Here is a 16908-nt window from a genome sequence, read left to right as displayed (position 1 = left end):
TTTCCACGGACACTCCCAGCTCTGGGCTGGGAGAAGGGAAATGGGGGGGGGGGGGGGCAGCCACCTGGCTGAAGAGGCACAGCAGAGAAATTAAGCTACAAACCAGGCAAGCAAAGGCCTCTCCTGTCCAGGACAGTCATCCCCCATGCTCCCCGCCCCAGATGAGGGGGATGCAGCACAACTGCAGGACCCCCCACGCCAACCAGGTTGCCCAGGCCAGCCGTGACTGGGGGGGGGACGGGGACACACCAGCCTGGCACCAAGGAAATCTGCCCCCCCCCTTGCTTCCCCTCCATATTTTGGGGGGAAGCCCTGTTGGAGGGAGGGGAAGAGGGGAGAAGCCGAGAGGCTATGTCAGAGCCACCTTTTCTGGGAGGGCTGGCCTACAATTCCCATCATCCACAGCCTTTGCAAGGGAGAAGCACAATACTGGGCAGGCCCACTCTGGGAAATGAGCCCCTGGCCAGACTCTCACCCCTCAAATTCATCTGACAGATTCTGCCCCCCTCTTTTCTTTTCTTTTTGCAAAAAACACACCCCATAATTAGACCTCACCCCTCCCTTCTCCACCCTGGGGGGGGGGAGGAGAAAACCCTCTGCAGTCCTGACATCCCAACTCAGCCCCCCCCCTTGAGACCCCCCATTTTTATTTTGAATTGCGGCTTTCCTGTCAAAGAAGATGCAGCAGGACTGAGGACCTCCCCCCCCCACCAGATGCCCACCTGCCGCCAAGTGACAGCAGGGGGGGGGCAAGAGGTGGCAGCCGGCTAAGGCGTGGCCTCGGCTGTGGTGAAGCGAATGGGCCCCCCTCTTGCTCGAAGGACTCTGCCAGGCACAAGGGGCTCGGCCTGCCACTTGCCCTCACCAAGGTCGTGCCAACCCCAGCAGGCTCCCTGCCACGTGCCCAAGCCCCCCTTTCCAGCCCAGGTGGGAAAAGCAGTCAGGCTGGAGCGGGGCAGGGCGAGAGGAGCAAGCGGGCAGGAGACCCTCAGACCCCTTGCTCAGAGGCTCTCCCCACCCCCACCCCTCCCTTGGCAGAGGCCAAAGGGCAGAGCAAGCCCTCCCAGAGCCTGGCAACTGATGGCCTGTGCCAGGCATGGGTTCCAGGGTCCTGGGGTGGGGGTGGGGGTGTTTCCCCTTCTGAGAGGCTAAGAAATTCACACAGGGGGCCAGGCTGGGGCTCCCCTTCAGCCCTCCTGGCCCAAAACAAGCCCAACAACCCTCTGCGGAACCAGCTATGCATCCCCGGGTGAGGGACCCATCCTGCCGGTATCCCACAGGGCCTCGCTTACTACCGAGACGTCACCATTTGTGGCCGGAGGGGGGGGGGGGCGAGCACTGGAACACTATTTCTCTGGGGTGGGGGAGATCCCAGGCGGCGGCAGCGATTTCCAAGCCTGGGGGACCAAGGGGGCAGGAGCCGTGCAGGGCCCACCGTCCACAGGGTCTCCCCGCTGAGGCTGGAATGGGACCTTCTGCCTCCTAGCCTTGGCCAAGCTTCCTCCTCCTCCTCTGCCAGCCTTCCTCCTCGGGTGATTCTCCCCTGACTTTTCTCCTCGGGTGACACGCCCTCACCCACCTGCCCTCAGCAACGGGCCCCCGGCCCCACGAGCTTCGACGCTTCCCATTCACCGTCCACAGGGTCTCCATGCTGAGGCTACCTCCATGCCCCGAGAGCTGCCCAGGGGCACGTGGGGCGAGGGGGGCAGGAGGCCGGCAGAAAGAAGCAGCCCACGCACCACCGTCCTTTGTGCGAGGCAGCTCTGCCATTCCCAGAGGAGGAAGCCGGCCCCAGAGGGCACAAGGTCCAGAAGGGCGGCAGGAGGCCAGCCCTCCCAGCGGGGACCCTGCTGAGCTCTGCCAGGGGTCAGTGGGGTCAGCTGGAGGAAGCCAGGGGCCCCTGGTCTGTCAGAAGGTCCATCAGTCTGGTGGGATCTGCTGGCCCAGCCCTTGCATGGGGCTCCTTCCCCAGAGACCAGCTGGATCCCCTGCTGGAAAGACCCCCTGCTGAACACGCCCCCTCCTCCCGTCCTTCTTGCCGGAAATTCTCCCCCGAGCCCGGCTCCTGCTTTGGTGACACCCCCAGAGCCTTCCTGTCACAAAGCAGGCTGCCAGCCAACCGAGTCCCGCCAGGTGGGATTTCCATAAAAGCTTTCCATAACTTTTGTAACATGTTTTTTTTTTTTTATGTTGTACGTCACCCCGAGTCCTTTGGGAGAAGGGCGACATATAAATCCAACAAACAAACAAACAAACAACCCATTTTCCAAAGTGAGATATGTCTGCCCCCCCCCACGCCCATCCCCTCTGATGGGGTGGGCTCAACCCAAGGCAATAGGGGATCCCCCCACCCCACTGCTTGTGGGAGTCTCTTAACCGCCAGCACCACCCCCTGCCACCCCCTAGGAAGCAGAGCCTCTGAAACCCCCTCTGGGTGTTTCCAGAGCTGTCCCAGAGCCTCCGAAACCCCCTCGTGCCTGCGCAGTGTTGGGGGGCTCATCAAAGCAGCTTTCCTCTCCCGGGAGGAGAGAGGCCCTTCAGCCCCCTCCGAGCCATAAGAGGGCAGGGGGCTTCCACAGCTGCAGGCACAGGAATTCCCCTCTGGGGCTGCTGCTCCTCCCAGCATCTCCGGAAGCAAATTAGGTTTTGCCCCAAACCAGCCACTTCTCTCTTTTCCATTTTCTTCTCAAGGTTTGGATGCTGCTCTTCCCAAGGGAGGATTCCCTGCAGACAGCTGAGCCCCCCCAAAGGAGCTCTTTGGGAAGGAGGGCGGGGGGGGGGGGGGCTGGAAGAGGTCTCCCTTTTGCCAGCCCTCGGAGGAGACGCTCTTAGGTCTTTCTGTGGGGGAAGCCGAAAGGTCTGGAGGTGGGGTGGGGTCTCATAGGCACATACGCATAGAGCGCGGGCCAGCCAGCCAAAGGCCCTGCAGGACACAAACAGCCATTTGGCTGGAGAGGCATGGGCATGCAGCGCCCCCTGCTGGCACATGTCTTACAGGCATGCCCGTCTCTCTTGCAATGCCCCCCCCCTTGCAAATTAGCTCCCTCTCCTGCTGAGAGCCCCCCCCGCCCCCCCCGCAAGGAGTGCGACCCCCTTCCGTGCCTTGATGGGACCAGTCTGAAGGGGAAACTGGCTCCTTCTCAGCGGGGGGGGGGGGGGGGGGCTTTTATGAGAGAAGAAACAAGGGCAGCCTTTATGGGGGGGGAGGGTGTGTGCATTTGCACGCTCCTCAAAGGCAGAACAGGCTGTGGCACAAATCAAATGAGGAGAAAGGAAAAACCCCACCTGGGGCCAGAGTGGCACAGATCACCCAGGGCAGGAGCCCACTCCCAGCCAGGAGGCCGCTCAACACCTTCGTCCCGTGGGAAGGCCAGCAGTCCTTTCAGTGGCCGGACACTCCCTGCCTGCCTCCGAGTCCCAAAAGCGGAGGAGAAGCACAGAGAAGCCCAAAGCCGGGGCAGGAGGGCCAGGCCGAAGCCAAGGAGGATCTTAGCCCACCGCCTCACAAGCCCTGAAGCCCCGGCCTCCATGGCTCCCTGAAGGCAGGAGACCAGGGGGAGGCCCTGGAGGGAAGCCATGCCCACCACCACCTCCCTCAATGAACCCCTCACAGCGACCCTTTCTTTAGAAGCCCCCCGTGGCCGGCCAAGAAGGCAAAGCACGGCTGGTGGAGAGAAACCCCCGATGAGGAGGGCTCCTCCTCCTCCTCATTCCCAGGAGCCCCTAGACCAGTGATGGCGAACCTTTTTTGGCTCGCGTGCCACAAGTGGGGGGAGCGCAGGGGGGTTGAGTGCGGGCGTGCCGCACCATAACGCAACGCGTGACCCCCCCAGTGCGCATGCGCGCACAACGCGTGACCCCCCCCTTTTTACATGCTTTTTTCGCCCTCCCCAGGCTCCAGGCGCTTTATAGGAGCCTGGGGAGGGCGAAAGGAGCCTCCCCCGACCCCCCGGAGGCCCTCCGGAGGCTTCATGGACCGTCCAGAGGCTTCCCTGAAGCCTTCAGAGCGCTTAAAACCACCCTCCGAGCAACCCGGAAGTCACTTCCGGTTTGCTCGGAGGGTGGTTTTAAGCGCTCCGAAGGCTTCAGGGACGGTCCCTGAAGCCTCCGGGGGGGCAGGGAGGCTCTTTTCGGCAAAAAATAGCTTTTAAAAAGGTGAACTCAGCTGGCCAGCACACGCATGCGCGCTGGCCAGCTGACAGGACAGCGCCTTGCGTGCCCTGACAAATGGCTCCGCGTGCCACTTGTGGCACGCGTGCCATAGGTTCACCATCACTGCCCTAGACGAAAGAAGGGATTTTCCTCCATCTGCCCTGGCTGCCTCTCAGGAGCCTTCTGGAAAAGGGATACGGACCGGAGCAACAAAGGAAATCATGAGGGGCCCTCGGGGCTCAAACCCTTGGAAAGGTTCTGCCCTCCAGATGACGAAAGGCTCATCGGCTAGTCAGGCCCCACAGCCCCAGGGGGCCCAGCCCCGACTGCAGGGCAGAAAGTCTGGGCAGGTTTTAGGAGGAGCCCCACTTGTTTGCCATGAGGCCAGAGGCCAAGACCAGCCCGCCAGCCCTGCAAGGTAGTCCCAGAGAGGAAACCGAACCCCTGAGTGGCAACGTTGCCTTTATTTTAAGGCTACAACAATAGAATCCGGCAAGTCTGAAAGTGCTCCCCCTCCCACCTTTTCCCCAGAGATTTAGGGAGGGTCCACCCGCCCCTCCCTCTTCTCTCTCCTGGACTCAGACTACCGTCTCCCCCTCTTGTTATGAGAATAACTGTGAGTTATTCTCATAGCCTGTGAGAGAGCCCCCTCCCCCCCAAGTGCTCCTGAGAGAGCAGCCTTGTCCTTTGAGGGGAGAAGGGGTCCTTGGCAGGTTCTCCTTGAGCCAGGGGGTTGCGATTGAAGTTATACCCTCCTCTCCTTCCCCTCCCCACCCCTCCCCATTCCTTAGGCAACAGGCAGCTGCTGAGACCAGGACTGGGACTGGGCCCACGCTCCTCCAGGCTGCCCTCCAGTCGGATCCCTCAGCTCACCTGCCTCCCTGCCTCTCTTCGGCCCCCTCCTTCTGGCCAGCCCCCTTCTTGCGCCATCAGGAGGGTGAACCAGGGGGTGCATGCAAGGGGCAGACTGGCTGAGCCTTACCTGTCAAGGAAGGCCTTCCTTCGGATTCCAAGGGCACCGCAGAGGCTGCCTTCCTAAAAGGGCCAGAGCAAAGACATGAGTCAATTGGGGGGGGGGGAGGGGGTTCTCCTGTTCCAAGAATCAATACGCCTACCTGGCTTGAGCAGTCAGCAACACGGGTGAAGGTGGGGATGGGTCTATACTGTTTACACCTGATGCCACGGCAGCCTCAGTGATCAGCTGCTTCACCTGCAGCAGAGGGGCTTTTATAGAGAAGCAGCCTCCAAGGCTTTGGACTACAAAACTCCCACCCATCGGGATCCTGTGCCAGGGCAGAGAGGGGTCACCCCAGAGGCCGGACGCTGGCTCCCTTTGCATGGATCGCCTCCTGTGGCCCACGTCCCAAGCTGCCCAGGGAAAAGGGGGTGGGGGTGGGGCAGAGGCCAGGCATCCCCGAGAGCTTCACTGAAGCAGAGGCGGAATCCGGAGGGAAGGTGGGGTTCACGGGAGGGTCCCCCAGCAGCCACCGAGGCTCTCTGGGGCCACCCCAAAGGAGAAGCAGGAGAATGGAGAGAAGGCCCTGGGGGGGGGGGCGGTTGCCCTTCAGGCCGATTCCTTCAAGTGGAATCTAAAGAGAAGATCAAATGAATTCTTTTTTTTCCACATTTTTTTCTATTTTTAAACATAAAAGACAACATTTAAAATTTTTCATCCATTACATACAGCATGTCGTTTGGTTACAAGTGTTTTTGCATCCGTATTTTCGATTACATATACAATCACAATTTTCCATCTAATATAACCAAAAACCTCACTTTCATTGTACAGCATATATTCAGTTACGATTAATATTTCTTTCTTTTCAATAAACCTAATTCTCTTACATTCTTGATTGTCTGCTTAATAACAACAAGAGACAAATTAAAGATAATATGAGAATGATTTTGAATACTTTGGAATACTATGAGGCCCATCCTGAAAAACAAATGGCTTTGATGTTTCTTGACGCACAGAAGGCTTTTGACAAAGTGAATTGGCAATTCATGTTTTTACAATTGGAACAGATGAATTTTGGTAAGAAATTTATTCAAACCATACAAATGGTATATCATAAACAAACCGCAAAGATAATGGTAAATGGAGAATTGACAGATTCTATTGAAATAAAGAAAGGTACGAGACAAGGTTGCCCATGATCACCGTTACTTTTTGTCTTAACATTAGAAGTCTTAAATAGAAAGATTAGAGAAGAGTAAGAAATAAAAGGAATGAAAATTAAAAAAGAAGAATGCAAGCTACAAGCATTTGTAGATGATTTGGTATTTATTCTTGAAGACCCACTCGAGACAGCACCCAAATTGTTGGAAAGACTAGAGGAGTACGGAAAAGTAGCAGGCTTGAAAATAAATAAAGACAAAACAAAGATTTTGACAAAGAACATACCATTAAGACGAAAGGAAGAATTGGAAGAAGCTTTGCAGATTCAAATCACAAGTAAGGTTAAATATTTGGGGATATACTTATCAGCTAAATGTAGCTCTCTCAAGGAGGATAATTATACTAGACTAAAACAACAAATTGCGACTGATTTGATGAAATGGGAAAACCTGCAACTATCAATGTTAGGAAGAATCTCTACAATTAAAATGAACATTTTACCCAGAATTTTATACCTGTTCCAGACAATTCCAATTAGATTGGGCAACAACTTTTTTGAAGATGTACATAAAATAGTCTTGAAGTTTATTTGGCAAGGGAAAAAAACAAGAATAAAACTTAAATTGTTACAAGATGTGTTAGATATTAACACTAGCTACCATGGTTTCCACTCTGGTCCTCTGTTCCGGAGGGAACAGAGGTTTAACCTGATTGGCTAAGAGGTCTGACAGCTCCCTATCAAAGGAGAGCTGTCACACCGAACAGTTGCTGGATTGTACATACTTGTTACAATAAAGAGCTGTTGTTACAATATTGTTAGAATAAAGAGTTGTTGTTGCGTTAAGCCAGAGTCTGCCTTCTCATTGCCCTATCTAACACTGGCGACAAGGGTGGGATCGAGAGGCAGTTAGGCGAAGAACGAACAACGAGACATCCAGCAAGTAAATCCAGCCCGGAGCTTCGGTGTGGCATCGAGCAACTATTCGAGCGGCAAAACCGACTCGCCTCAGACAAAATGGTCATGCACGCTCCGCCAACTCCGTATGACCCAGTGGCCAAACACTGGGAATCGTATATGCTGAGGTTCGAATGCTTCCTCGAGGCAAACGACCTCATGGGGGTTCCCGACTCTCGCAAGAAAAACCTCTTCCTGGGCTACTGCAGCCGAGAGGTCTTCGAAACGGCGAAGGATCTATTTGAGCCAACTCCGATCCAAGCGGTCCCTTGGGTGTCATTACAAAAGACTCTAAAAACTCACTACGCGCCCAAACCTTCGAGGCACGTCCGCCGCCATGAATTCAACATGCGGAACCAAAGAGAAGGAGAGTCCATTAACATATTGCGACTTCCATGACCTGGAAGACCAAATTTTGGACCGCTTAATCTGCGGAGTGTGGGACATTAACCTGCAGAGACATCTGCTAGTCAGATCGAACATGTCTCTGCAGATTGCACTCGACGAAGCCAGGGTGTCCGAATCTGCCGATAAGTCCACGGAAGCCTTACAGCGCCAGCACAACGCGCCACAAACCACGCAGAAGCAAACGCGCATACATCACGAAGCCACTGAACGAGTACCCTCAGACAGCGAAGACGATGACAGCTACCGCATGCGCAGTAGCCGCACAAAATCGGCGGGAACATTCAACTTGCGCCTGCCGCCCTGCGCAAGCTGCAGAGGGGACCATGCCCGGCCTACCTGTCTGTTCCAGGACGCAACCTGTCAGCGTTGTGATAAGAAGGGGCACATTGCCAAAGTGTGCCGGAGCGAATTCCCTGCCACCGCTTGGCAGCCAAAACCAACCCGCCAACAGAGGCCCAACCCAAGGGCCTGGCGGAAAACCCAAGGGTGCCCAGAGAGAGAACCCAAAGTGACCTATCAAACCACGATAGGGCAAGTCCGCACAAGATGGCCAAAAAAGCTGAAAGTCACAGTCCTCATTGAGGACACTCCCTGCGAGCTTGAAGTCGACACTGGATCATCACCAACAATCATCTCCTGGTCGACCCTGAAGCAAGCCATCCCGAGCCTGAAAAAACGGCACCTTCGCACACCAGACATCATGCTGCGCAACTACCAGGGGAACCGAGTCCCCATCGTGGGCCAGGGCACCTTCCGGGTGCAATTTAAAGGCATCAGCGCTAAGCTTCCCGTGACCGTGGCCAGCGCACCGCTACAGAGCCTCCTGGGGCTAGACTGGTTCGAAGCCCTGGGGTTGGAAGTCACCAGGATGAACGCCATAAAGGACGGCGCCGCTGAGGCGATTTTTAAGGAGTTCGAAGACGTTTTCAGCTCCAGTCTCGGTAAGTATGTGGGGACACCTATTTCTTTTAACTTGGACCCCAATGTCGCACCTATCAGGCTCAAACCCAGGAGAGTACCTTTCGCCCTCCGCCCTAAAATAGATAGGGAAATTGACAAACTGGTGAGCCAGGGGATCCTAGAGCCAATCGACCATGCACGCTGGGAGACCCCTATAGTGACCACGGTCAAGCCGGACTGGTCAGTCCACATCTGCGCGAACTATAAATGCACAATTAACAACGCGTTGCAACAAAGCGCCTACCCTGTGCCCATTGTACAGCACCTACTACATTCGCTAGAGCTAGGAAAAATGTTCGCTAAATTAGATATGGCGCAGGCATACCAGCAGTTGCCTGTAGATGGTGCCACTGTGGAGTCTCAAACCATCGTGACGCACAGGGGTGCATTCAAATGCCACCGCCTGCAATTTGGAGTTAGTATCACCCCTGGACTGTTCCAAAGCGTCATGGAACGGCTTTTGCAGGGGATACCAGGAGTCATCCCCTATTTCGACAACATTTTGGTATCGGCTGCAAACGAGACACAACTTTTAAAAAGAGTTAGGGCTGTTTTCACCAGAATTCGTGAAAAAGGCCTCCGGCTCAAAAAAGAAAAATGCAAAATTAATGTGCCCAGGGTAGAATTTCTGGGGTACATGATTGATGGCTCTGGGATCCACCCGACATCCCAAAAAGTAAAAGCTATCCAGGAAGCCCCTACACCTCGCAATCAGGCCGAGCTGCAGGCATTCCTCAGGCTCCTTAACTTCTACAGCGTCTTTCTCAAACAGAAAGCAATAGTCGCTGAGCCCTTACATCGCCTCCTGTCCAAGAACGCCAAATGGTCCTGGGGCCGAGCCGAGCCCGCCGCAGTTGCCACGGTAAAACGCCTGCTGACTGCTGACTCCATGCTGGTCCAGTACAGCTTGACCCCGCCACTGGTGCTAATGTGCGACGCATCCCCTTTTGGTGTCGGCACTGTCCTCAGCCACCGCATGCCCAATGGCATGGAAGTCCCCATCGCTTTCTACTCGCGAACCTTGTCTCCCGCTGAAAGGAACTATAGCCAAATGGACAGAGAGGCTTTGGCTGCTGTAGCGGGAGTCAAGCGGTTCCACGAGTACCTTTATGGCCGAGACTTTGAACTTGTGACGGACCACAAACCGCTGCTGGGGCTACTGGCTGGGGACCGACCTACTCCGGTTTCCTTGTCTCCGCGCATGACCAGGTGGACTGTTTTCCTGGCAGCTTACTCCTACAAAATGATTCACCACCCTGGTTCCACGTTGGGACATGCCGACGTTTTAAGCCGCTGTCCCCTACCCGAACTGCTGGCCGACCCCACCCCCGAGACACCGGTCCTTCTTATTGACTGCCTGGACTCTGGACCTGTCTCGTCCAATGACGTTGCCTGCTTTTCTGCTAAAGACTCTGTTATTAAACAGATTCTGAACTGGGTGTGGAGGGCGTGGCCCAAGGGGCCTGTTGGGGCCGAATTTTAAATGTTTTTTACTAAATGTGATGAGTTGTCGGTAATCAAGGGCTGTTTACTGTGGGGGGACTGGGTGGTTGTTCCAAGCAAACTGTGAAAGGCAGTATTGGAGGCATTACATGTGAGGCATCCTGGCATCGTCAGGATGAAGTCCTTGGCTAGGAGCTACGTCTGGTGGCCTAACATGGACAGGGAGATAGAAGAGTGGGGGGCTACCTGCGCTCCGTGTCAGGAATCCAGACCAGCTCCCCCAGAGGCACCCGGTAAGGAGTGGGAGTGCCCTCAGGCACCCTGGTCTAGGGTGCACATTGACTTTGCAGGCCCCGTTCATGGCCAAACGTTCCTAATAGTTGTGGATGCATATTCGAAATGGTTAGAAGTAGCTCTGATGACCTCTACCACAGCAGAGGCGGTCATCAAGGTGCTACGGAGACTTGGTCTCAGACAATGGGCCCCAATTCACGGCCATGCAATTCGAGACCTACTTAGCTAGCCAGGGAATTCGGCATGCCCTAGTCGCGCCATTCCACCTGGCCTCCAATGGTCAGGCGGAGCGAATCGGCTAAAGAGGCCCTCACCAGAATGGGCCCGGGTGATTGGCAAACACGGATTGATCACCATTTACTAATCTAACACATTACGCCAAGCACCACGGGGAAAAGCCCCACCAAGCTTCTCATGGGTCGCCGTCTAAGGTCCCACTTAGACCGGCTACACCCAAACTACTCTGCCACATCGCCCCCAGACTCCACAAGCAAGATTCGAAACTTTAGCATAGGGGATTCAGTATACGCCCACAACTATGCCCGGGGAACTCTGTAGATTCCTGCTACGGTGATAGGCATTACCGGGCCTTGTTCTTACTTACTAGAGCTGGAGGATGGTAGAAATTGGAGGAGGCATATTGACCAACTCCGTGGTTGCCTCTCCCACTCCAATCTTAGGGCACCAGACAAAATTCCGGAACAAAGCAGCCAAGGCCCTACCCAAAAGGAGCAAACTTTCACTCCTTCCACAGCCAGCTCAAACCCGCAAGGTCCAGAAAACTTATCTGAGTTTGTTGCAGGCCCACAGCGAGCTCCAGGCGAGCAAAGCCAGGGAACTCCAGCCGCGGCCTGGGGTAAGTTCCAGCAGGTTCCACAGAGCAGAACTGGGGAGCAGACAGGTGCGTCCGACCTGCCTGAAGAACCGGTTCCAAATGAACTGCGCAGGTCTGGTAGAGCGAAACAAAGACCTGCCTACCTCAAAGACTATGTGACGAATAGGAACATCCCAACCAAGAGGGGAGGGGTGTTAGATATTAACACTAGCTACCATGGTTTCCGCTCTGGTTAAGAGGTCTGACAGCTCCCTATCAAAGGAGAGCTGTCACACCGAACAGTTGCTGGATTGTACATACTTGACTGTTACAATAAAGAGCTGTTGTTGCGTTAAGCCGGAGTCTGCCTTCTCATTGCCCTATCTAACAAGATGCTAGAATAAGAGGATTGGGCCTACCTGACTGGGAGTTATATTATCAAGCAACAAACCTGATGTGGATTAAGGAGTGGGTAACACTAAAAAAACTTCAGATTATTGGATGTAGAGGGTCATAATTTACTGTTGGGATGGTATGCTTTTTTATGGTATAAGGGAACTAAAGCACATGGTTATTTTAGAAGACATTATATAAGGGAGGCCTTGTTATTAAACTGGGAAAAGGTTAAAAGATTACACTACTTAAAAACTCCAGCCTGGAAATCAACTATTGAAGCATTTTCATATCCAATAATATATAAAAAGGAACAAACAGTAAGATATGTTGAAATATTGAATACAGAGGGTGAACTCAAACCTATTCAAGAGTTGAAACAAGAAGGAATGGAAATGAATTGGTATTCATACGTACAGATACAATCTAGATAGAATCAAGATAGAAAATCAATAGGTCTTTACAATGAAATGACTGAGTTAGAAGATCAAATGAATTCTTATGCAAGGAAGGTGTGGAGGGCAGGTCCCTAGGGCCACCCTTTGCCAATGACTCTGGGCAGAATATGAGGATTGAAAGAAATAAGTGTCACATGGGGAGAGAAAAAAATGGAGCCTTCACATTGAATGGCCCAACTTCCCAGAAGCCCCCAAGCAGGACCAAAGACAAGGGGTCCCGACACCCTCCCCTCCCCTCCCCCTAGGACCATCAGAGGGCACCACTTACGAGATGGGCTCACAGCATGCCGGCCCTGGTTGACCTTGCAGGGCAGAGAGAGGCAAGTGCAACTGTCGGGGCCCTGCACTTGGGAGGGTTCGGCCAGGGACCGCCAGCGGCTGGAGATGCCAACTGCCAGAGCAGCTGCCTTCAGGGGCCAACAAGGCACACACACACACACACCCCGCTCTCTCAGCTGCATGCCAGGCCGGCTGAAGGCTGTGGCAGCGCCTGGGGCAGAGAGCTGGTTGCCTCACGGCCATCCATGAATTGGTCTGGACTGGTGTACGGTCCTTTGCTGGAAGGAGCGGGTGGGCTAGAGGTCCCTCCCGGCCCTAGGATTCGAAGTCCCGTTTGGAGGAGCTGCCTGGCTACCACTTGGGAAAGGCTTGTGGGCCTCTGAGCGTAGGCAGTTGTGCGGCGAAGCAGCCTCTGGGTCTCCCCCAGGGGGTCCCAACGCCCGAGCTCTCCTCCTGGCCTAAGACCCGAGAAGGGCTTTCCTGGAGCCGGCCCAGGAGCGACTGCTCAGGTCCCAAATGGGAGCCCTTCAGAGTGGCTGCCTGTGGCTAAAGCCCTGGCAGTGCCCTGGGGCTCCTCCAGCCTCTCCCGGGGCCGTGGCAGGGGGGAGATGGGAAGGATGCAACCAACCATCCCCACCCCCAGCCAGCTCTTTTGGGCCTCCCCAGCTGGCCTATCAGGGCTTTTCCTCCACCCCACTGCCCATGTTTCCTCACAGCAGCCCCATCATCCCCGTCCCTCCCCACCCTAAAAGTCCTGCCCTCTGTGGCCCCATGGGGCCTCTTGACAGGCATGCTTCAAGGTCCCCCAATGGGCAAACTGCCTGGTGGCCCCTGAGGTAACCTGAAACAGGGCAGGGAAAAGGAAGCTGCCCGAAACAACCCGCAGGAGGCCCTCCTACCCTGGCAGAGCAAGAGCAGCGCCCGCTTCCTTCCCTCAAGGAGGCCCTCTGTGTTTGTGGGAAGAAGGGCCAGGACCCACCAGCCCTCCTCTCTCTCCCTCCTTGGCTGTGCCCACAGAGCCAAGCGGCCTTCTTCCTTTCTTTTCCCAGAGACCAGCCCAGGTGGGAGGAAGCGAGGCCCTCAAGCGTGCAATTCCCACCTGCCCCACGCTCAGGCCTTGGCGACCAGACCGCCCCACACCCCAGGCCGGACTCTGGAGCCCCTCTCCCCACCCCACTCAGTTACCCCCCTGCCATTTCCCAAAGGGAACCAGTCAGAGAGCCCAGAGCCCCATTGAAACTGGTGGGGGGGGTTGGGGGCTTCGTGGGGGGATGAGCCCGAAGGCCGAATAAGCTGCCTTCCAAAAGGGAGAGGAGCCGGTGGGTTGGACGCAGCCGCAGAGGCAGGAAGCCTGCCTTCAACAAGATCAACTAATCGGATCAGATTAGAGACCCAAAGTAAGCCAATTCTCCACCAATCCTCTGCAAGGGAACCAGCTGTGGATCTCGACTAATCCCGCTTCCCCACAGTGGCAGCCAGCACCACCTGCAGAGACCCCAAGCGCTTCCCCACTTAGGTCTGTTCAGCAAAAGGATGAGGCTTCACAGCTCTGGCAGGAGTCCAAGAGCAAAGCAAGCTTAGAAGGGGAAGGAGACGACACCCCCCCCCACCCCCCATTTTCTTTGCAGAAAGGTTCTTTTTTTTTTTTTTTTATGTGCCAGATAGACTCCCTGGACAGAGTTCAATCTGGATGACGGGTGTGTGATTCAAAAACACCCCAAGACGTTTCTGGCCCCAGAGGACGAGGGGCTTGGAAAAAAAACTGACCGCTAACTGGAAGCCGTCCTGCATTCTTTAGAGTCCGTCCCCCCCCCCCGAGCGGCTCCAGGGAAGCCCGCGAAGCCAAAGGCTTTGAACGGCCAGTTCCTTACGAGATCCTCAGGCGGCCTGATCTCCCCCAAGAGGCAGGAAAAGTATCAGAGAGGCTGCAAGAGATCCATCCAAGAGATGGCAGGATTCTTTGCCTATCAACCCACCTCAAGAAATCACAACTGCAAGAAGGATCCGGAAAGGGTGTCAGGCAAATCTGAAGACACAAACCACCAATCCCTCCTCGCAGGGCTCTACTCGGCCATTCGGGCAGTGGGGCCAGACACCGCCCCCCCCCCCCCAACACAGCTGGGCTGCAGACCAGAATGGGGCCTGAGAGGCCGGCCGTCTGTCCGTGGCCCTGTCCCACTGAGGGGGGGGGATGCAAGAGAGTGGCCTGGGGACCAAGGGGGCCTTCCTTGACCCACTGGGGCAAATTAACGGAAACAGCCACGGAGCCTCCAGGAGATCCCTCTCGGGCCAAGCCACAGAAGACTCGGCCACGCTCCAAGGTGGGTCTTCGGGCGCCCTGACTCTGCTGGGGGGCCCTAGGCCTCTTCTGCAGACCCGGCTGTGTGCTTGTGATCCTTTGATGGTCTTCAGGTCACATCTTTCCCTCTCGTTTATTTGCGTGGAGTTTAGAGACCGGCCGATGCCTTAAGACTCTGACCAGCTCTCCACCTTCAAAGCAGGAGAGACCAATGAAGCCTCTGCCTGGGCACAAGGCCTCTCGGGGGCAGGCAGAGAACCAGGACCGCCACAGGAGGGGTCTCAGGCGGGGGCAGAGAGCACTCAAAGGACAACCGGAGGTGCAGAGTAGTGCAGCTGGGGAGCAGCGGTGCCAACTCCTACGGCCTGGGGTGCCCCATTCTGGACCAGCTGAAGGGCTCTTGAAGGCTGCTGCCCACAGAGTGTGCTGCCCCAGTCCATTTGTGGAGGGACCATCTGGGGGTGTCCCCCCCCTCATCCAGGAGTACTGCACCCCCGCCCCCAACCCCACCCTGTACAAAGCCCCTCTAGGCTGCGAGGACCACCCGGAACTGCGGAGGCCGTCAAGGCCACTGCATGGGGCCGGCCATTGGCCGCTCTTGGGTGGGTTTAATAACCCAGGAGGGACCTGGCTGAGTCCCCAGCCTGGAGGGCCCCTGGGCTCAAACTCAGCCCAGACCAACTCCTGAGACCGTCCTCCGGGCACTGCCCCTAAGCTCCAGGTGGATCTCAGTGGGTTTTTTTTTCCTCTGCCAGCCGGCTGCAATATTCTTCCCAGAAGCTCTGAAGATGTTCCTGTCCCAGCGAGGAAGAGATCGCCAGGAGGCCAAGAGCGGAGAAACCCCCACTTGGCCCCTCCCACTAGGAACACAGAAACCAGGCAGCAGAAAAAGGTCTCCTGGTCCACCGAGTCTGCCCTGGAACCCAGAGGGTGGGCGTTGGCTCAGACCCGCTCTTTCTCTCCCTACAACTGACTCCAGTGGCCCCTCAGTTCCCAGAAACCCCCAGAAGGCCGAGGGCAGTGTGGGGATTGGGACGCAGGGCCAGCAGCCTCAAGGCTGCCACAAAGGCTTTTGCTGAGTTGCCCACCGGATGGACCCTTAGGAGGAGCCTCCCCCGCTCTGGAACCTGGCAGGGGCCCTGTCCCCTCTACCCCTCTCGGATGGGGGGTAGGGGGAGGACACCGGCAAGCTGAAGAGCAATCAGATGTGGGAGTGGCTGGTGGGTCCCACGTGCCGGAGAGCAGGGGGCTTCAGCGAGCTAAGTGGAAGGGGAGAAAAAGAGCCACAAAAGCAAAGTGGACTTCCGATGGCACCGTTGGCGTTGGAGGGCGCTCCCTAGGGAACGCCAGCCCCGTGACTGAGTATAAGCTGCTAGAACAGCGTAAATCAGCTGTCTAGCGGCTTGAAAACTCCCCCCTCGGGAAAAGAGTGGGAGATGAGCAGCCGGGCAATTTGGGTAGAGCTCCCTGGGATCCCCAGGAGGTAAGACTCAGGCTCAACCCGTCCAAGACGGAGTGGCTGTGGCTACCGGCACCCCGGTTCAACCAGCTGCGTCCATCACTGGCCATTGGGGGCGAACAGCTGGCCCCCGTGGATCGGGCACGCAATTTGGGCGTCCTCCTAGATACCTGGCTGTCAATGGACGACCATGTGACGGCCGTGGCAAGGGGGGCGTTTCACCAGGTTCGCCTGGTGCGCCAATTGCGTCCCCTATTGGACCGGGATGCCCTCCGCACAGTCACCCATGCACTTGTGACGTCTCGGCTGGACTACTGTAATGCTCTCTACATGGGGCTCCCCCTGAGATGCACTCGAAGGCTGCAGCTGGTTCAGAATGCGGCCGCGCGGGTTGTTGCGGGAGTCTCTAGGTACTCCCACGTAACACCTCTCCTGCGCGGTCTGCACTGGCTACCTGTGGCTTTTCGGGTGCGTTTCAAGGTATTGGTCATCATCTTTAAAGCGCTCCATGGCACAGGACCGAGGTACTTGCGGGATCGTATCCTGCCCCATACAACCCTTCGGCCGATCCGCTCTCACAGGGAGGGGCTCCTCCGGGTACCGTCCACGAGGCAGTGCCAGCGGGCAACGCCCAGGAGTAGGGCCTTCTCTGTGATGGGCCCGACCCTCTGGAATGACCTCCCCCGTGACATCAGAACAACCACTGATCTCCGCTCCTTCCGTAAGATGCTCAAGACCCACCTGTTTAGTTTAGCGGGCCTGGCCTAATCCCAATCTAGCCCCTCAATTCTGTACTTTTAAACTTTTGGGGTTGTTTTAAGCTGATTTTTAACTTTTATTACCCTGTACAGCCTTATTGTTTAATCGGTTTTTAA

General features: G+C 56.0%; 1 protein-coding gene across 1 annotated transcript in view; it reads right to left on the bottom strand.

Annotated features, from left to right (window-relative positions):
• The window catches only part of GNG7 (G protein subunit gamma 7), a 39738-nt gene that overhangs the window by 16685 nt on the left and 6145 nt on the right, over nucleotides 1–16908 (bottom strand). Inside the window, exon 2 of the mRNA XM_081945885.1 lies at nucleotides 5135–5187. The gene's annotated coding sequence lies outside the window, so the exon portion shown is untranslated. The remainder of the gene's footprint in view (nucleotides 1–5134; nucleotides 5188–16908) is intronic.

Source organism: Natrix helvetica (assembly GCF_964273705.1).
Source record: "Natrix helvetica genome assembly, chromosome: 1".
In the NCBI taxonomy this organism is placed as follows: Eukaryota; Metazoa; Chordata; class Lepidosauria; order Squamata; family Natricidae; genus Natrix; species Natrix helvetica.
This window is presented reverse-complemented; position numbering and strand designations above follow the sequence as displayed.